At 49.7% G+C, this 21,939-nt stretch overlaps 1 protein-coding gene across 8 annotated transcripts in view; it reads right to left on the bottom strand.

Moving 5' to 3' along the window:
- The window catches only part of MAP4K3 (mitogen-activated protein kinase kinase kinase kinase 3), a 1,209,829-nt gene that overhangs the window by 186,191 nt on the left and 1,001,699 nt on the right, over window positions 1–21,939 (bottom strand). The window lies entirely within an intron of this gene.

Raw genomic sequence — 21,939 nt, 5'->3', positions numbered from 1 at the left:
TGTTTCCTACACAATAACTCAAAAGGTAAAGTTTTTAACCGTATCACTTGTTTGCTCATTCAATTCATAAATGGGGAATGTCTAACACTATGTTTGAATGATTGACAACAACTCTAGGTTATCAGAGTGGATAAACATCTGGGAAAAGCTATACAGCTATATAGTAAAGTGACCTCATGGGACTCAAAGCACAAGTTACTTACCTTCGGTAACGATATATCTGTAAGAAACATTAGTTAGTGTTAGATTCCTTACCTTAGAATATCCCCAGGCGTCAGACTGGATCCGGAAAGTTTTCGTCAGCAGTACCTCTGTGCGTCGCTAGGCGTCGTCTGCGGCTCCGCGTCGTTCGTCGTGATCGCGGGATGACGTCGGAGTACATAGACGCTGCCCTCATGCGCTGACGTCAGTTCTGTACATAGCTTTTTGCGCCAGTAACACAGAGCCATGATAGAAACCGACACTGGTGCCATGAAACTAGGGCCCTGAAAGGGATGTCCGTAACCCTAGATATCGGTTCGCAGACCAGGGAGGATGGGTGGGGCGGTAAGGAATCTAACACTAACTAATATTCCTTACAGATATATCGTTACCGAAGGTAAGAAACTTGTGCATCTGAAAGAAACACGTTAGTGTTAGATTCCTTACCTTAGAATAGATACCCCAGCAATACCAACCCCGGTGAAGGGTCTGTGAACCAAGATCACACCGGAAAGTCCTGGAGAACAGAACGGCCGAAAAAGCCATCTCTCCGGACTTGGCTGTCCAGGCAGTAGTGCCTAGCAAACGTGTGCAGCGAGGCCCACGTAGCTGCCTGACAAATGTCCTGCAAGGGAACACCGCGTCCCAAGGTAGTAGTTGCTGCAGTTGCCTTGGTGGAATGGGCACGCAGTCTCACGGGAGGCTTTTTCTTAGCCAACGAATAACAGGCTTTAATGCAGAGGACGACCCATCTAGAGATGGTCCGTTTGTGCACGGCCCAACCGTTTTTGGAGCCCACTTAGCCAACAAAGAGCTGGTCATCCACCCGGAACTGTTGAGTGCGGCTCAAGTAGAAGGAGAGCGCACGTTTTGGGTCCAGACGGTGGAGCCACTCTTCCTCTTTGGAAGGATGTGGAGACGGAAAGAAGGTGTGCAAAGTGATGGTCTGCCCAATGTGGAAGGGCGAGACAACCTTTGGCAAGAAAGAAGGAAGGGTCTTTAAAACCAACTTATCAGGATGAACAGAAAGGAAAGGAGGTTTGGAAGAAAGAGCCTGGAGAAAGAGGTGATAGCTACCAGGAAAGCCATCTTGAGAGTAAGAAGACGAAAAGGACAGTTATGAAGAGGCTCGAAAGGAGCGCACCTCAAATATGTCAAGACCAGGTTTAAGTCCCAAAGAGGCATGACGAACGGCACAGGAGGAAACGTGTGTGTAATGCCTTTCAGAAAAAGGTTAAGCACCGGGGACTTAAAAAGAGAGGGATGATCTGGAAGCCATAGAAAGGCAGAGATGGCCGAAAGATAACCTTTGATAGTGCCCAGAGCAGAGCCCTGCTGGGCCAAAAAAGAAGGAACAGAAGGACTTTTGAAAGAGGGGCAGAAATGGGATCCACAGACTTAGCTGTGCACCATGCCACAAACTTGTTCCACCTGCAGGCGTATACCGTTTATGTGGAGGGACCCCTGGCTGCCAGAATGACATCACAGACTTCGGAAGGAAGATCGAAAGCGGTCAACTATTGCCGCTCAATCTCCACGCATCGAGGTAGAGGCTGGACAGGTTCGGGTGGAGGACTGTCCCCTGTTGCTGCAACAGAAGTTCCTCCCGAAAAGGCAGTCCGACCGGGGGATCGATCGCCATGCTGAGTAGCTCGGGATACCAGTATCTTCGTGCCCAATATGGAGCCACAAGAATGACTTTGGCCCGGTTGCGCCGAATCTTCTTCAGCACTCAAGGCATAAGTGGTACAGGCAGAAAGGCACACAGGAGGCCGTAGTTCCATTCGTGACAAAAAGCGAAGCAGAGCGAGTGCTGCCTTGGAAACTCCAACGCGCAAAATTGCTGACCTGACATTGCGCATTCTCTTCGGTGGCGAACAGATCTAGCCAAAGCTCTCCCCACCATTGAAAGAGAACTTGCACCACCTCTGAGTGAAGACGCCATTCGTGATCGACCAAGCACCGACGACTGAGTTCGGCCGCACTTGCGTTTAGAGAACCTGTCATGTGTTGAACCAACAGTGTCATGTACCGTTGCACAAGTTACTACTTGTGTAACGATATAGCTGTAAGAGACATTAGTTAGTGATATATTCCTTACCTTAGAATATCCCCAGGTGTCAGACTGGATCCGGAAAGTTTTGCGTAGCAGTACCCATGCGCGTCGGTGGGCGTCGTCCGCGGCTCCACGTCCGTCGTCGTGGGCGCCGTGATGACGTCGTCTGAGTACTTAGACGCCGCTTCCGCGCGCTGACGTCAGTTCTAATTCGCAGATTTTCTGCGCCAGAAACGCAGAGCCATGATAAAAACCAACACTGGTGCCATGAAACTAGGGCCCTGAAGGGGAATAACCTTAACCCTAGATATCGGATCGCAGAACGGGGAGGATGGGTGGGTCGGGAAGGAATCTATCACTAACTAATGTCTCTTACAGATATATTGTTACACAAGTAGTAACTTGTGCATCTGAAAGAGACACGTTAGAGATAGATTCCTTACCTTAGAATAGATACCCCAGAAATACCAACCCCAGTGGTGGGTCTGCGAACCAATAATCACACCAGAAAGTCCTGGAGGACGGAACGGCCAAAGAAGCCATCCCTCCGGACTTGGCTGTCCGGGCAATAATGCCTTGCGAACGTGTGCAGCGAGGCCCACGTAGCTGCATGACAAATGTCCTGCAAGGGGACTCCTCGGCCCAGGGCAGTAGTAGTCGCTGTGGCCCGAATGGAGTGGGCCCTCAGCCCAACAGGAGGTTCCTTCTTAGCCAAGGAGTAACACGCTTGGATTAACAACACGATCCACCAAGAGATGGTCCGCTTGTGCACTGCCCTTCCTTTCTTAGCGCCCACGTAACCAACAAAGAGTTGGTCATCCACCTGGAACTGGCGTGTGCGATCCAGATAGTAAGAGAGCACAAGTTTTGGGTTCAGACATTGGAGCCTCTCTTCCTCTTTCGAGGGATGCGGAGGCAGAAAGAAGGTGGGCAAGGTGATGGGCTGCCCGATGTGGAAGGCTGTGACTACCTTGGGCAAGAAAGAGGGTTTTGTACGCAACATAACCTTGTCCGGATGGACAGAAAGGAAAGGAGGTTTAGCAGAAAGAGCCTGGAGCTCACTCTCTCTCCTGGAAGAGGTGATGGAAACCAGGAAAGCAGTCTTAAGCGTAAGAAGACGTAGAGGACAGTTATGAAGCTGCTCAAAGGGAGCGCACATCAAGTAAGTTAGAACCAGGTTCAAGTCCCACTGTGGCATCACGAAAGGAACAGGAGGGAACGTATGAGTGTTGCCCTTTAAGAATCTGTTTACAATGGGGGGCTTGAACAAAGAAGGCTGATCAGGTAGCCGTAAGAAGGCGGTAAGGGCAGAAAGGTAGCCCTTGATAGTGTCCAGAGCAGAGCCCTGCTGGGCAAGAGAAAGAAGGAAGATGAGAACCTCAGAAACAGGAGCATTGAGAGGATCCACAGCTTTTGCTGTGCACCATGCCACAAATCTGTTCCACCTGCAGGCGTATACTGACTTTGTGGAGGGACGCCTGGCTGCCAGAATGACATTACAGACTTCAGGAGGCAAGTCAAATGGCCTGAACTGTCGCCGCTCAATCTCCAAGCATGGAGGTGGAGACTGGACAGGTTTGGGTGGAGGACCGTCCCCGGCTGCTGCGTCAGAAGGTCCTCCTGAAGAGGCAGACAAACCGGGGGATCAACTGACATACTGAGTAGCTCCGGATACCAGTACCTTCGCACCCAGTCCGGAGCCACCAGGAGACTTGGGCCCGGTCGTGCTTGATTTTCTTCAGCACTCTGGGCAGAAGTGGTATCGGCGGAAAGGCGTACAAAAGACCGCAACTCCACTCGCGACGAAAAGCGCCCCCGAGCGACTGCCGCCTTGGAAATTCCAACGCGCATAACTGATGATATTGCGCGTTCTCTTCGGTGTCAGATAGATCTAACCAAGACTCTCCCCACTGCAGAAAGAGGCCTTGCGCCACGTCAGAGTTCAGACGCCATTCGTGATCCATCATGCACCTTCGGCTGAGCTTGTCTGCCCTGGCGTTCAGAGAACCTGCCAGGTGTTGAACCACCAGGGTCACGCCCTGATGTGCCAGCCACTGCCAGAGGCGCAGAGCCTCCTGGCAAAGGGTCCACGACCCCACCCCGACTTGTTTATTGCAGTACCACATGGCGGTGGTGTTGTCCGTGAACACCTGCACTACACTCCCCCAGACAGAGGGGAGGAATGCCTTCAGTGCTAGACAAATCGCCCGCAGCTCCAGAAGGTTGATATGGAGCTGCAACTCTGCCGGAGACCAGAGGCCTCTGATCCCTGCCTCTCCCATGCGGCCTCCCTAGCCCTGGAGGGACGCGTCCGTCACAACTACATGCTCCGGCTGGGGAAGGGAGAGGGACCTTCCGCTGACCCAATCACGGTCCGTGAGCCACCACTGCAGTTATTTCGCAGTGCCCTCCGAGATCATGACATGGTCGGACAGGTTGCCCTGATAATGGGCTCACTGAAACTTCAGGTCCCACTGCAGAGCCCGCATCCGCCACCTGGGGGGATGCACCAGAAGGATGCAGGAGGCCATCAGCCTCAGAAGCCGCAGCGTCAACCTGACCGAGACCCGGGAAAAGGCTAAACGAGTGGAATCAGAGCCTGAATATCCCGGACCCGCTGTTCGGGAGGATAAACCCGAAACTGCTCCGAGTCGAGGACCGCTCCGATGAAGAGGAGCTTCTGAGAGGGGCACAGGTGCGACTTCGGCACGTTGATGGAAAACCCCAGCTGGTGCAGGAGGTCCGCCATTGTCAGGAGGTGGCTGACGACTGTTTGGGGCGAGCCCGCCTTCAACAACCAGTCGTCGAGGTAGGGGAAGACTGAAACCCCTAACCTGCGCAGATGAGCTGCGACCACCGCCATCACTTTCGATAACACCTGTGGGGCGCTGGTAAGGCCGAAGGGGAGCACGGTAAACTGAAAGTGCTCGTGGCCTACCGTGAACCACAGGTAACGCCGGTGGGCCGGCAGGACGGGGATGTGAAAATAAGCGTCCTGCAAGTCCAACGCTACCATCCAGTCTCCAGGGTCTAGGGCAGCTAAGACCTGAGCCAATGTCAGCATCTTGAACTTCTCCTTCCGGAGGAAGCCGTTGACGTTCCGTAGGTCCAAGATAGGGCGTAGGCCCCCTTTGCCCTTCTTTGGTACTAGAAAGTTGTGGGAGTAACAACCACATCCTACTTCTGGCCCAGGAACGCGCTCGATGGCCCCCTTGGCCAAGAGGGCCGTAATTTCCTCCAGCAGAAGTTTCAAGTGATCCTCCAACACGCGGTGGCACTGCGGTGGCATTGCTGGAGGGGACGTCTCAAAGGGGAGGGAGTAGCACCTTCGGACGATTTGCAGTACCCACCTGTCCGATGTGACGGTGTGCCAGTGGTGGTGGTGATGGTGAACCCTGCCCCCCACTGGCGTCACATGTGCCTGAAAGCTTGGACTAGGATGGTTTTGAGGCGGATGCTGCAGGGGCAGGTGTGGACTGGCCTCGCCGTTGTCCCCAACCGCCGCCACGGCGGTTCCCACGTCCGCCACCGCGCTGAACGGTAGTCTGCGACCCGTGGTTGGCTGGACGTGTGGGGGCGCCTCTTCCTTGGCCACGAAAGGAGCGAAAGGCAGGCGTTTAATGGCGCGGGGCTGAGAGGCCCAAAGACTTGGCCGTAGCCCTGGAGTCCTTAAAGCGCTCAATCGCATGGTCTGCCTTGTCGCCAAAGAGGCGACGGCCATCGAACGGCTTGTCCATAAGTGTGTTTTGGACATCAGCCGAGAAGTTGGCGGACCTCAACCAGGAGCCATTGCTCTGCCCAGTGAGTCAGTAGTGTCCAGCCCACACCGGATGGAATAACGTGCTGCATCTCGACCCTCCACAAGGGCTTGGCCGAGTTTAGCCCGGACCTCCACCGGGCATTCTGGCAGCACGTCCGCGACGGTATCCCACAGAGAGTGGGTGTAGCGGCCCAAGAGGCACGCAGTGTTGACTGATTGCAATCCTAAACTCAGGGAGGAGAATACCTTCTTCCTGTATTGTTCGTACCTCTTGGATTCCCGATCGGGGGAGCCTCCGGGAATGCGGTCTGGGAATTAGAGTCCTGGATAACCAGGCTCTCGGGGGTGGGTGGGTAGACAGAAAGCAAGGGACGACTGGAGCCGGGCGGTGGCGCCTGGCCACGTTCCTATCCACAGGCTGACCTGTAGAGGGCTTGGACCAAGTGTCCAGAAGAACGTCAGATAAGGCCTCATTAAAGGGCGGTAGAGGCTCGGCCGAGCTTGACTGCTGTTTAAGGACCTCAGTGAGGATGTTAGTCCACACGGCCGCGACTGGGAGCTCAAGGCCCAAGGCCTTGGCCGCCCTCGTCAGCACCACACTATAAGCCGCCCCCTCCTCCGTAGCCACGCTAGGAGGGGAGACAAAACCCGTGTCGGGCGAAGTGTCCAGACCACTGGATTCCCCAAGCTCTCCTGTCCAGTCCTCAGAAGACGGACACTCACGTGCCAGAGGGTCCTCAGACCCCTCCCAATCCCCCTCATCACCCAACGCCTGGTACTGAGGCTCAAAGGATGGGGCCGGGTCATAGAACTATAAATCTCCAAACGGCGTAGAGAGCGGCGCCGCTCCGACGCCGGACCCGAATCGAAGGTAGGATCAGGGCGTCAGGGGCGACACCCTTGGGGCCGGCGCCGACGAGGCCGTGAGGTCGACCGTCGGCGCCGGAGCCGGAGTGGGGACCCAGTCGGGGCCGCTTGGCCCGAAGGCACCGCGGAACCCGACGGAGGAGTGAGAGACCTCATGGCCGAGAGGAAGGCCTTAATCTCCTCCGGTGCCGCGTGCTGCCCAGGGACCGGCGGGTATGGAGCAGGCCGCGACGCCCGCGGCTCCGGTAGAGCCGCGTTGGCGGTGTCGTTCGAACCCCCGGCCGCTTCGTGCGGAGTCAGAAGAGCGATGGTGCCTCTTCGACTTCTTGTGCCTCTTACCTGAGGACTTCGAGCCCGAAGACCGATGACGACCACCGGAACTGTGGTGACTCCGGCACCGCGACCGGTCCCTCGACCTCCTTTCGGACCGGGACCTCGAGCGGCGCGGGGCGGACTGCCGAAGCTCGAGTCACTTACGGGACCGCTCCCGTCTAGCTTTAGATGTCAGGGCCCGGCAGCCGGAGCAGGACTTGTCGTCGTGGTCCGGGCCGAGACAGTGCAGGCACCGGCGATGGGGGGGGGCTTGACCCGGGCATCCCTACCGGCACCGTCGGAGTCGAGAGACTACGAAAAGAGATCAAAAAGGATCGCAAAAAGTTAGTCAAAAATTGACTAGGGTACAACTTTTTCTGGATCTGCACTTGCTGGCGCGGAAAAAAGAAGAACTGACGTCAGCGCGCGGAGGGGGCGTCTAAGTACTCGGACAACGTCATCACGGCGCCCACGACGCCGGACGCGGAGCCGTGGACGACGCCTACCGACGCGCATGGGTACTGCTACGCAAAAATTTACGGATCCAGTCTGATGCCTGTGGATATTCTAAGGTAAGGAATATATCACTAACGTGTCTCTTTCAGATGTTCCAGCCATGTCCAGAGGTGAAGAGCCCCCTGACAAAGGGTCCACGACCCCACCCCGCCCTGTTTGTTATGTTATGTTATGTTATGTTATATTTAATTTGTAGAGCGCATGGCTACTTGGAAGTGTTCTGGTGCTAGCTTCCGAAATAAAGAAGTGACCACTCAACTACTTAAAAAAGCAGCGTTGGTGTTGTCTGTGAACACCTGCAACATTTTCCCACTGAGAGAGGGAAGAAATGCCTTCAGTGCCAGTGGGATCGCCTGGAGCTCCAGCAGGTTGATATGGAAACCAAACTCCACCGGAGACTAGATGCTTCCTAGCTCTGCCTCTCCCAGATGGCTGCCCCCTCCCAGGAGTGACGTATCTGTCACCACTATTAGATCTGTTTGGGGAAGGGAGAGAGATCTCCCTCTGACCCAAGCTTGGTTCGTTAGCCACCACTGCAGTTCCCTCTGAGATCTGAACGTAGTTGGAGAGATTACCCTGATGCTGTGCCCACTGGACCTTCATGTTCCCATGCAGAGCCTGCATATGGACCACAAAGCTGTCAGGGGAAGGGTTTTGGTACAGTAAAACTTGGTTGCCTGGGCGGTGGCAGCAAGCAATTGTCCTCTCTACAGGAGGCCTTGTGCTGGGCTTGGGCCAAGTGCCCAGGAGGACATCAGTGAGGGCCTCATTGAACGGAAGTTGTGATTCAGAAGAGGAAGGCGCAGGCTGAAGCACCTCTATCAGGAGGTTTGTTCTGACTGCCACCGAAGGGAGCTCAAGGCCGGGGACCTCGGCTGCCCTCCTCACCACCACAGCATAGGAAGCTCCCTTCTCTGTAGCCACGGTAGGGGGAGAAAGCAGGTAAGTGTCTGGAGAGGTGTCCAGACCACTGGCATCACCCAAGTCCTCTTGGCAGTCCGGTTCTTCCAGCTGGTCAGTTTTAGAGTCCAGGTCCGGGGGCACGGCGGGCGCCGGGGGTGTCATCGTCTGGAGCGGTGCCGGGGAAGGTTGTGTAAGATCGACCGGCATCGATCCGGATCCAGGCCTGGATTCGCGGGGGTCTGCCAGGGCCGGAGCCGCCGACATCGGAGGCTCAGGAACACGACCCGCTCCTTGGGGCCGAAGACAAGGCGCAAGGCCTCATAGAATTGCCTAAGTTGGACAGGGAATGCTCCAGATACCAGAAAAGGTGGGAGGCGCGGAGTCGTCCCTGAAGCAGGCACTGATGATGGAGCCTTTGAGCGATGGAGCTCCGAGCCCTGCGTTGCGTCAGTTGACCGACGAGGAGAAGGTGAAGAGCGACTGCTTCTTCACTTTTTTATGTTATGACTTAGTCGGTGACTTGGAGTGCGAAGAGAAGTGGGGACTCCGGGAACGGTCTCGAGACCTTCCTCTCAAATGAGACCGGGAACGTTGCGGGCCGACCACTGGGCCTCAAACAACTTTCGGTAAAGCTCCTGCAAAGTCTTCGGGTGCATGGCCCGGCAGCAAGAGCACCACTTCCGGTCGTGGTCGCCCTCTAGACACCATAAGCACACAAGGTGCGGGTCGGTCCACCAACATCATCTTGTGGCAGGACCCGCAGGGCTTAAAACCAGTCCGATGTTGGGACATCCCTCGCACACCAGGAGTCGATAGACTTGTAAAAAGATGTTGACAAAGTCGCAAAAAGGCTAGCCACAAAATGGCTGAGGGGTAGTTCTCTCTGGATCTGCGCTAGGATGGCGCGGAAAAACTAGGCATAGTGAAGTCATTCCAGCAACCACGACGCAGATAACTAAGTCGACCAACTCCACCTACCGACAGGCTGGGGTACTGCTAAAGAAAAATCTCCGGATCCAGACTGACGCTTGGGGGAAATTTGAAGGTAAGGAATCTACAACTAACTGTCTCTTTCAGATGTCAAACAACATAATGGCTGCTCCGCACCTAGTCATGTTTGGGATCAAACATGTTGAAATGATGCAACTACACAGATTCCAGTGTTAGTTGCATGATACCATATACTTACTGGACAGCTTCTTAGAGGACTCTGCAATACCTACCTGTGTAGCCATACAGGGTCTGCCTGTCAGCCTGCACTGCTGCCGTTCCTAGTCAGTGTTCTGACCCCTACAGATGTGCTTAACTCGGGCAAGGGAAGCTGAACAAAGGATTTCCTGAGAAGGACGAGGTGTGACCACCTCTCCTTTAGAATTCGGTAGAGAGAGGGTGCTTCAGAGGACTACCAGAGTGCACTGACGGGCACATGTGGTGCGCTCCTTGCATAAACTAGTTTTGCCCCATTCAGGATCCCCTGGATCTAGCTCTGGCGTGAATCCACCAAAAGGACAGGTGAGTGTCCACCCCCCTGTCCGGTTGCTCCCTAGGGAGTAACAAATGACAAATAATTTAATTTGATTCAGACCTCAACTAAGGTCAACAAATACATAAAATAGAAAATATAAGATTATGCTATCAAAAACATTTTAAAAGCTCTTTATGAGGAAAGACGAGTAATAATAGTTTGTGGGCCGCATAAACAACTTACAATAGTTAAAACTATTAGATTTGATCCCTTTTTCTTTAAAATAACTTCAAAAAAACTCTTTAAAAACTTGAACAAGTTGTAACAAACAAATTCATTAGGGGGAGACTGGCACACTGTGATTAGATCTTGCGCTAAAATAGCATTAATTCTCAATCGGATTGGCTTTATATATCAATGCCGAGCCTTTACTAGTATCAGGTTAGGAAAAATTAGCAATAAATGATGGAAATCTTGTGGACTGCCGTTGGATAAGTCAATCAATCAATCAACACATTTATTCAGTCATATTAAAAAATAACCATAAAAGCACCTACAAATGGATCTGTAAAAAGATGATATTACAAAATAATATTTAAAATTACGAATATTTCTTCACAATCCAAAACTGAGATGAGTGTATAAAAAAAAAGAAATAAAAGTATATAAGAAACATTTCATTTCACAGGTCTAGTTACGTTGAGATTGCTATTCAAACTTTATTTACTGCATGTCATCCCCTTCCTTTTTCTAATGGAAGCCCGTAAGAAAGTTGCTACAGAGAAGCAAACCAAAGGACCTGAGAGTGTTTTTAAAAAGGATAGTGCTACCCTACGCTGCTTAAAGCCCATTTTCTTTAAAATTGGCTTCAAGTAGGCCATCCGTTCCCTCTCGTAGAGCCTGCAAAATAAAACCAAATGCAGTTCGGTTTGAGGTGATACATTATCACAAGGGCACAAGCTTAGATTGGATTGTTTATACGTTTTTTCAGGATAGCCAAGCATTAGGGGAATCACGTTGGTGCGGAATCTTAACAGTAAGAATCTATGTTGTGAGCTGCTTATGTTCACTAGGTAAGATGTATCTCTCTCCATTAGTGGTGGGTTATGGTAATAAACCTGTCCTACATATTACTCTTTATGGTATTCCATATGCTTATATTCAGCCATCAACATAAACATAGCAATAACTTTCTGCTTGGACACCCTCTTACACACCAGGATCTTTAAAAAGTTCATGAAGACCTATCTCTTTTAAAACTGTCTCCACATAACTTAGCCACTTAGATATTTTCCCTTTATCCATCTCTATGCAGCATTATCATTTGAGTCAGAGGTAATTTGTCTCTCCTCCAAATGGAATGCCATAGGAGGAGTGGGGCTAGTTTTATGTAATCTAATATGTAAGGGAGGGTTAGTTCTGTGTGTAAGATGACATTCATAAAGGAGAAAGGGAGGCCCACTACAGATTTGAAGAAATTATTTTCAATGATTTGTAGGGGTGTGGCTGCAACCGTGCCCCAAACCCGAGCTCCATAAGTCACGGCCGCTTTTACTCTGGCCTGATGTATGTTTTTTATTGGCAGTAGGGGTTTGGCGCCCAATTTCTTTGCAAACGATTTTACTGCAGTAATGCCCCTCTCCATCACCATCCTCCTACCTGCCATCAATGTTGCCCATGACAAGTCTTTATCAAAAAGAATACCTAGATAGGGGAAAGAGTCTACAACCTCAATTTTTCCTGCATCTGCGCTGAAATACGGGACTTTATCTCTTTTAGTGCCCCCAGCTATGTCTATAAAAGACTTAGATTGATTTACTTTTAGCTGTAGTGATTCCATAAAAGAGACATACGCTTTATAAGCCTTTGTAGTCCTATCCCTGTTCTTGCAATTAAAACCGCATCGTTTGCATAGGACAATATCGGTAGCATTTGATTTTCATAAAGGGGAACGTCCCTAGTAGCCACTGTTAGCGCCTTCTCTACTCCGTTTGTATATAGGGAGAAGAGAAAAGGGGCCAGTACGCAGCCCTGTCTGACTCCTTTGGAAATGTTAAAGAGACGTGTACAATTTCCCGATTTAGAATAGCGCACTGAAGCCGTGGCGTTTACATACAATTGCCTAATGTAATTTAAGATAGCGGGTTCAACCCCTATCCTCTCCATTATATCCCAAATTTTTCATGGGCCACACAGTCGAAAGCCACGCTCAGGTCCATGAACGCCATGTATAGTTTACCATCTTTCATACTGGTGTATTTTTCAATAGTCAATGCAAAGTTCAAGCATTCTTCCACAGTACCCCTACCCAGCTGGAAGCCATACTGTGCCTGGATCAAGATCTTATTTGCAGAAGCCCAACTCTCTAATCTAGAGAGGAGGAGCCGGCCCATAAGCTTTGATGTTGCGTCCAGCAGGGATATTGGTCTGTAATTTTTAGGGACAGCCCTATCCCCTTTTTTATAAATAAGTACAAAAACTCCTGAGGACCACGAGGAGGCGGGCAAATCAAAGCTATGCTATTTAAAACATTGGTTAAGAGTGGGATCCACAGATTTTGATTCGTTGGGAAGAAAGATATTGGGACGGCATCCGGTCCTGGGGCCTTTCCTGCACTACAGGAATTCAGTGCCAACTTTACTTCATTTAATGAGAAAGATATTAGTGCATAAGACGTTTCCAGGGTAATCGCATGATGGTTGTTAGTATCAAAAGTTGAGGAAAAAATGTTCCTATAATGAATGACCCACGATTCCTCATCAACATTTACGTCAGTGGTAGTGTCAGTAGGGGTTTTAAAATATGGTGCATTAACAATTTTCCAGAATTCACAGCTATTTCCAGAACAGGCTGCTTTTTCCAGGTCAGCCCATAGGTCATGCCTAATTTCATTTTCTCTTATTTTCCTTACCGTTTTGTATGAAGCCGGAGTGTTCTTATGTGGTCATGGTTCCTAGGTTTAGCATTTAAGGCAACCAGCAGTGTCTTTCTTGCTTTTGTGCAAGGGGAATTAAACCATGCCATGCCTTTCCCCCTTTTCGAGGTTTTATCTTTAGTTAGGGACGATTTTTTTTTGTTACGATATTACAAAAGGCTGGGAACAACTTACCCTGCCTCTTCTTCCGGGTCTAGACATAACTGAATGTCAACTTGTGTATTGGATATAAGTTCAGGGATGAACTTCATTGCATCGATATGGGCCCAATTAAGCTGTATCCCGTTTTTCCTGGACACAATTGGTGTTTCAACATTTCTACGATGTTGTCCCTCAGATGTTAATACCCTGAGCTCCATCGAAACCATAGCGTGGTCACTATATGTCATGAAGGAATTACATAACCCTACAGCCCTCTCAGCTAATGAGGGAGTCATAAGTATATAATCTATTGTAGATTCTACCCCATTACGTAAAAAGGAACTTGGGAGGCTATCTGTTTTAGGATCAGAGATTATTTCTAGGTTTAATGAGCCTATTAGCTTGTTTAAACCATTACCATATTTGGTGTGTAAGAAGTGATGTATGGGGTTTCCCCTCATATTCTCTACCCCGCATACTGGGGAATTTTTGTAATTACAGGAGTGGATTTTAAAGTCAACTTACCATATGATGCCAACATTAGAGGTTTTATTACTCATAATCTCTGTAATTACTTTATCAATTTCCGCCACTGTTTTATGCATTTTTGGACCAAATCTATTAGTGTAACAATTTATCGGGACCTATACCCCTTCTTGGCATATCTCCAATGTCAAAATGTGGAATTTTTGATTAGGATATGATTGTGACTTTACCTTTATGGGTGCATCGTTCTTCATTAGGGTCAGGATTCCCCCCTTTGCCCTCCCTGAGATAGATGGAATTGCCTGGCTCTGGAAGGATCGGTAGCCATTTATAAATACAGGTTCCATGGCCCGTGTTTCCTGGAAACATGCTATATCTTGATACTGCCATGTCTTTAACCAATTTGTATCACTCAACTTATGTGCGATGCCAGCCACATTCCAAGAGGCTTTATTCAGGACATTTCTTTTTCTCTCCTTTCTTGTGGGGGGTAGTTGTGGGCTCACACTATTAGCCTGAACAAGTAAACGTTGCCCTTCTTCACATGGTGGTGCGCTTGTGAGTGCTGGGTGTAGTCAATCACAAGCATCAAGATCAGACAGGGGGCATATCTGTTCTTATACCTCCAGTCCATGATCTTATTATAATTTCTCACGAGGGTGCCCACCCCCATTGTCCTTCTCTGGGCCATAGATGACTCGTTGGACTAAATGAAAAGGAGGGTTTGTAAAAAAAGCCCAATGGCAAGACGACGATACTTGATTTTTTAAATATAATCATTACCTAGTTGCTCCAGGAGAAAGCCGACAACAGATTCATTATTAAAATTTAGGACAACACAGTCTCCCAATAATTCTTTCCTGGTTGGACTCGCCCAATGTACTCTTCTCACCATAATCATCTGGGTTGCAATGTTCTTGCATATGCCACCCACCACCTTCAAATTTTGAGTTAGCCAATGTTACGCTTTAGACATTAATTGGGGTGTTGATTCTAGCTGCCCCCTTCGTAGCGGGGGCACATTCCCCAAAAATATTGCCAAAGGTGCCGCTGCTGGGGGTAGGTGAAGGGTCTGTACATCGGTCTACTGGCCAATCAAACCCACACTCATTTCTTTTTGGCTTCCCAGACCTGTCCGTGTACTGTTTTGTCCTCTGGGTACTGTAATAGGGTACGTCACCTCCCGGGTTCTATTTTCACCTGGGTCGGTCGTTTTATTAGAAGTTGAAAGCCCCATATTTCTGCTAATCTTATGGGAAAGTGTACCTTGTGGTGTATTTGTAGTTAGACCTTCCTGATTTTCTCTTCTAAGCTGATCCCTATTTATAGTTTCAGGGTCATGAATTAATGGGTTGTACTAGGATCAATTCTGGGTCTCTCCTGAGCTATTGGGAGCTGTCTGTCCATTTTTTGGCCAAAATATGTTCTGCCTCTAATGCGCATCGATTTTCTGTGGCTTGGTGTTCAAATGCAGTTCGTTTTTTCTCAATCTGAGTTAATTTCAATAAAATATGTTTTAACATAGTGCAGACATGTGTTTCAAATCTATACCACATTATTTCAGGCAAAGCAGGGCAGGGAGCCAGATCCTCTATTCCTGTGCCCATTAAGTCTTGCTGAGTCACTTCGAGGCAGCCCCCCCTCATGTTTGTTTATGCTCGGGGCTTTTGCTGATTTCGGTCTCTGCGGCCCCCACCCCCCTTTCTCTTTTGTACAACGTCTGTATTAGGCTTCACAGGTTTTTTAGTGGCTGCCATCCTCGAGGAAACTCTTTGTTGGATACCACCCACAGCCACTTTTTGGGGTATAAGTCCCGTGCTTACAGTATCTTCATTACCCCTTTCTAGTGGCGGAGTTTCGCATAGGGTAATATGTGGCTCTGACGCACCCAGTGATAATCTTTTGTAGTTTGGGGGTTCCAGCAATAATCGACGTTCTGGTAATTCGATTTCATGTGCCAGAACTGATGTGGCCGAGTCAGAGAAGAGTCCAGAGTCCCCCTTATGCTTTTTTCACCTCGTTTACTCATCCTGCTTGCTTTTGTGAACTATAGTATGGTCCAAGTGTGCACAGTCAATGACGTAAGGACAAGCAGGTTTTAAAAACTATTCATGGCTGTAAATGTCAAGAAAACACAGGGTAAATCTTAGGTGGGCGCTTTACCTTACCAGATTTCCTAGGTGTCAGAGGGGGGGCCCAGCCCAGCCTCCTCCGGGCTTCAATGGGCGTGGACGGGCTCGCCCTTGGCCCGGGCTTCGCCCCCGGTACGCCTGTATGCTGGGACTGCTGTGGCTGTAGCTGTAGCGGTTGTTGGGAGTCAGTGGGCGTTAAAAACGGCACACACCATGCTCTTTTGGTGATTGATGATGTTGGTGATTGATGTTGCCGGACCCCCGCTGTGGAACTCCTCAGGCCGGGAGGGGGGCCACGGACTGTGGGCTGAGAGCATAAGTCACATTTGCCTAGAGAATTGTTTGTGGTGTCCCATCTAGCTGTATATGTTTTTAAAGGGAGAATTCCCAATCGCAAAAGAAGAATACAGCGCTTTACACAGTGCTCTAGCTGAAACTGTAAATATTGTTTGGGAGTTTTAAATACTATGTTTTCCGAGAAAGATTTGTAATGCTTTAATTGGATACAATATTCTTTGTCCATTTCATAGCTTATTCTTTGCGTCATATGTTTTAAGAAGAGCTTCAAGTGCGCTGGAGACAAAGCCTGCAAAACTGCAACAGTGCACTGTGACACCTCAAGGGCTTTTAAAAGGTTCTTATTGAGAGGTGTACCGGGATGCATCATCTCTAAAAGTCTACAATTTTCATATATGTCTTAATGTGTCTGGAGCTGCATGAAGGAGTTTATAGGCCCACCTTATGATATTGGAGACAACTCGAGCAAATATGCTCGTTAGAGAGAGCTCAAGCCGTAGAGCTTGCACAGAGACGGATTGGGTTACTTTTAACAAATTCCGAAGGATAATCCCTTTCTTTACTTTTATTGATTGCCAGGTTTTAATTTGTGTATGTTCCATGGTGTAAGATAAAATAGGTGGGATTTTTATTCCATAGCCCTCCAGCAAAGATTTAAAATGTCTATTGCCCGTTGAGTAATAAAATCTCTGTAGTGCCCCGACAGGAGAATCTGCCTTTTGCCCTAGATGTTTGAGATGGGAAGTGTCTTGTAAGTTATACGTAAAGATAAGGCCCAAGTAGATATACTCGTTCACTGTCTCAATTAGGATACCTCCCACAGACTATGTGAAGAACAAGTTATTTACCTTCGGTAACGCTTTTTCTGGTAGATACTATATCTGCCTGTGGATTCCTCACCTTGTGAATATCCCTTTGCGTCAGCAACATTCGGAAATTCTTTTCGTAGCTTCGCGACGACGTGGACTTGGACGTCATAGAGACACGGCATCGCAAGCGACTCCGCTGACGTCACCGACGCCTAAAATAGGCCCACGCCGGCGTCATGACATCAGTTCCCTTTTTTCCGCGTTGTCGACGCTAACGGTTATCGGGAATCTCTGTAGCCAACTGGTACTTTGTTGCCTTTTTGTTGCCATTTTCTGCTTCTCTGTATCCTGTCTCTTCGACAATGTCATCTAAGAAGACCGGCCGCAAAGGGAAGGGAGGAAGGCCTTGAGCGCCAGACGTATCGCCCGCAATTCCAGAAGGTTGATGTGAAGCCAAAGACCCTTGACCTCCAGATCCCCCAGATGAGCACCCCACCCTAGAGTGGATGCATCCGATATTACTGTGGCCACCGGAGGAGGCAGCTGAAAAGGCTTCCCTTGAGACAGGTTGCCTTCCACGCCCCACCAAGACAGATCCGCAGCAGCTTCTCTGGAGATCCTCACCGACTCCCTGAGATCCCCGTTGTGCTGATACCACTGCCTGCGGAGGCATCACTGGAGTGCCCTCATGTGCCAGCGTGCATGGTTGACCAACAGAATGCATGAAGCCATCAGACCGAGCAGGCGAAGGACCTTCAGGACTGGAACGACCGCTCCATTGCAAAATAAAGGAATCATTTTCTGTATGTCGCGAATCCTTTGAGGAGGAGGGAATGCACAACATACAGTTGGGTCCAGTACAGCACCTATGAACAGGTTGCGCTGGGAGGGCACCAGGTGAGACTTGGGCACATTTATTGAAAAACCCAACCTGTACAACAACTGGGTAGTCTCCCGCAGATGATGGAGCACCTTCTCTGACGACTCTGCTTTGATCAGCCAGTCGTCCAAATAAGGGAATACCGGGATCCCCGACCTTCTGAGATGTGCTGCCACCACCGCCATCTCCTTGGTGAAGACTCGAGGCGCAGTAGTAAGACCAAACGGAAGGACCGCAAACTGGTATTGTTGCGATCCCACCGTAAAACGGAGATACTTCCTGTGCGACTTCAGGATTGGGATGTGGAAATACGCATCTTGCAAGTCGAGCGACACCATCCAGTCTTCTTCTAGCAGCGCTTGAAGAACCTGAGCAAGGGTGAGCATCTTGAATTTCTCCTGTTTCAGATAGAGATTCAAGATCCTGAGATCCAGGATTGGACGAAGTCTGCCATCCTTCTTGGGAATCAGGAAATACCGGGAGTAGCATCCCTGACCCCTTTCCTGCTCTGGGACCACCTCTATCGCACCCTTTCGTAACAGAGTTAGCACCTCCTCCTGCAGAAGAGACAGATGTTCCTCGGTGCAAAAGCCTTGGCAAGGAGGGTAATTCGGAGGGAATTCCCGAAAGGGAAGGGCATACCCATTTTCTAAAAGATTGAGAACCCAAAGATCTGATGTAACCGATTCCCAATCCTGTAGAAAATGGGTAAGCTGACCCCCCACCGGACCCACATGATCCTGAATAGTGGATCTAGGGCTGCTTTTCTGAGGCAGGGGGGTTGGAAGAAGAGGAGGAAGAGGCCTGACGTCCACGAGGACGTGCTCTTTGCTTTCCCCTGTACGACCTGTACATAGAATTGTTGCTGCTGCTGCTGTTGTTGCTGCTGCTGCTGACCTTGTGGGTAATTCCGAAAGGATGAGCGACCAAAGCCCCTGAACCTCCTGTTGGTCGAAGAGCCCCTGATCTGGAGACCTAAAGACTTGGCTGTCACTCTGCTGTCCTTAACACCTTGGCTGCTAGGCGTTTTCTCCCTCCTGTGCTGGAAATTGCCATTTTGCTGGTGTCATGACGAGCTCAGCTCGTCATCAGCACACGACACCCGTGGGTGATGACGAGCTGAGCTCGTCATCAGCATCGAAAGGGTTAAATCTCTCCAGGGCCGCATCAGCTTTCTTCCGAAAGAGACCAGAACCATCAAAAGGAAGATCCAGCAAGGTCGCCTGAACATCAGCCGAAAAGTCTGAGGATTTCAGCCAAGCTGACCTTCTAGTGGCAACAGCAGTGCCCATGATACGCGCCACAAAGTCCGCAGTGCCCAGACCACTTTGTATAACCTGGCGAGCCGCCGCCTGAGTATCAGAGATCACTTCCTCAAAATCCTTCCTGCTGGCATCAGGAACCTTAGGAACCAGGACACGCAAAGAATCCATAAGGGCATGCACATATCTCCCCATCAGACAAGTGGCATTAGTCGACTTCAACGCCATGCTTGCCGATGAAAAGGTCTTTTTAGCAACCTGATCTGGTTTCTTTGCTTCCTTTTCACAAGGAACCTGGGGAAAGGCACTAACACTCTTCTTAGAACAGGCTGCTTGAATGACCAGGCTCTCAGGCGAAGGATGAGAAGACAAAAAAGCAGGGTCTTCAGTTGCAACCCTGTACCTTCTCGCCACACTCTTAGAAACCGCTGGAGCTGACAATGGTTTCTTCCACACCTCCAAAATGGGATCCGTCAAGGCATCATTAAATGGAAGCAAAGGTTCCACCACGGAATTCAGAGAATGCAAAACCTCAGTGAGGATATTGGATTTAAACTCCACCGTTGGCAAAGTTAATTGAAGAAGTTCAGCAGCCTTCCTCATAACCAAATGGTAAGGTTGGACATCCTTAGAAGGAGCACCAGAGCCTGAGGGCAACTCCCACTCTGGAGAGAAATCCAAGCTTCCTGCATCAGCCAACTCCTCAAAACAGCTCTCCTCAATTCACCTTCTTCAACATCAGAATGTGAATCCAAGTACCTTTGCTCTTCCAAAAGGCGTTGAGCCTCCCTTCTGGACCTCTCCTTCACACGCCTCGCAGCCGGATCCACCAGCGGCTCCGACGGATTCGGTATCGACCCCGGTATCGAATCCGATGGCACAGTGGAATGCCCTCGAGGACGATCTGGAGCGGGCGACGCCGGAATCGGCGTCGACGACCTCGGCGGAGCCGTAAACTGCCAAGGCGGCGTCGGAGCCGGCATATAAGGCATAAACGGAGCTGGAGGATAGGAGTGAGGAACTCCCAAACTGAAAGCCAAAGGACCCATGGGACCGGAAGGTGCACCAGAGGGGTACCACGCCCTTGAGAAGACGCGATACATAGCGTTCAGAAACGCCAAAGGGTCCTGGCCTAGGGTAGGAAAGGGCGGCTGAAAACCCTCAGGCCGGTCCTGAGGAGGGATCGGATTCGGCTCTTCGACAGGCACTGAATCCACATCCTCCTGGGCCTCTTCCTCTTCTCGGGCCGGAGACGGATTCGTAGCCGGAGTCGAAGACCGCCCATGCGACTCCGAAGGTGAGGCTTCACCTTCAGGCTCTGAGACATCCAGAGTAACCACCTTAGAATGTACCTTCTTCGGTGACCTCGACCTCAAGCCAGACTCCTTACCGGAACGATGTCGGGACTCATGTCTCCTCTTCTTATGCTTCTTCTTTGACTTCGAAGCATGATCCGAAGCTGACCTCGAAGACGACCCCTCTCGAGATCCAGACCTCGACCTCGCCCTTCGAGAACGACACCTCGACGACTTCTCATTCCCAGCCTTCAGCGTCGCAACCAGGAGCTTTGCCTCTCTTTCCCTCAGGGCCTTTGGGTTCATCTTCCGACATGAAGAACAACCATCCACATCATGGTCGGAACTTAAACACTAGATGCAGTCATCATGCGGGTCGGTAATAGACATCATTTTACCGCACTCCCTGCAGGGCTTGAAGCCGGTCTTCTTAGATGACATCGTCGAAGAGACAGGATATAGAGAAGCAGAAAATGGCAAAAAAAAGGCAACAAAGTACTAGTTGGCTACAGAGATTCCCGATAACCGTTAGCGTCGACGACGCGGAAAAAAGGGAACTGATGTCATCACGCCGGCGTGGGCCTATTGTAGGCGTCGGTGACGTCAGCGGAGTCGCGTGCGATGCCATGTCTCTATGACGTCCAAGTCCACGTCGGCGCGAGGTTACGAAAAGAATTTCCGAATGTTGCTGACGCAAGGGGATATTCACAAGGTGAGGAATCCACACGGCAGATGTATCTATCAGAAAGGTAGAGATTTCCTTCTTCCACTAAAAGGTAATATTTTAGTTTTAGATATATTTGGGACCAAGAAATTTTCTTTTGCATATTGATTTAGTTCATTTAGATTTCTTTGCAAACCAATAGGGGTGCAATAGAATATGACAAAATCGTCAGCATACATTAAGCAATGAATATCGAGCTGTGCTAATTTTGGGGGAGAGTTATTAATTAGGGAAAAGCGCCTGGTAGGTCACTTATGGAGATGGAAAATAATATGGGTGTTAGTAGGCAACCCTGTTTCAAGGCATTCATCGTAGGGATTGGATTGGTTGAGCCCTTTTCTCCCCCCATTTGAACTCTACACCATGTTACCGTGTGCAGTAAGATAATTACAGTAAGAAGATCTGTGGGAATCCCTAAATGCTCTTGTCGGTCAACACTATTGAAAGCGGTTGAAAAGTCGAAAAAAAGCACAGTATAATATTTGTGAGTTCAACATAACATGTTTATCTAGGACAGTCTGAAGAATGGCAATGTTATCCAAAGTTGAGTGTTTTGGGCGGAATCCGACCTGCGTCATAGGGATCACATTATTCGAAAATGCCCAGTCTTTTAGATGCTCCAAAACACAAGCTGCGACGATCTTCCCTGTAGCATCAAGGGGGGCAATTTGTCTATAGTTTGATGGGTTCGATCTTAAGCCTCTTTTTAGAAGAACCACTATGCTCCCCCGCTGAGATTTTGGTATTTTCCCCACACTCAAAACAGTGTTGGAAGAGTGGAGCTAGGAATTTACTCCAGTCATCTGTATTTTTTTGTAGGACTTTGATTGGGATATTGTCCGGGCCTAAAGCTGCAGATGACCTAGTTGAGTTTATGAAAGCGGAGATCTGTGTTGCT

Source organism: Lissotriton vulgaris, chromosome 6, assembly GCF_964263255.1.
Source record: "Lissotriton vulgaris chromosome 6, aLisVul1.2, whole genome shotgun sequence".
In the NCBI taxonomy this organism is placed as follows: domain Eukaryota; kingdom Metazoa; phylum Chordata; class Amphibia; order Caudata; family Salamandridae; genus Lissotriton; species Lissotriton vulgaris.
The sequence above is the reverse complement of the archived record's forward strand: the minus strand, read 5'-3'. Positions and strand labels throughout refer to the sequence as shown.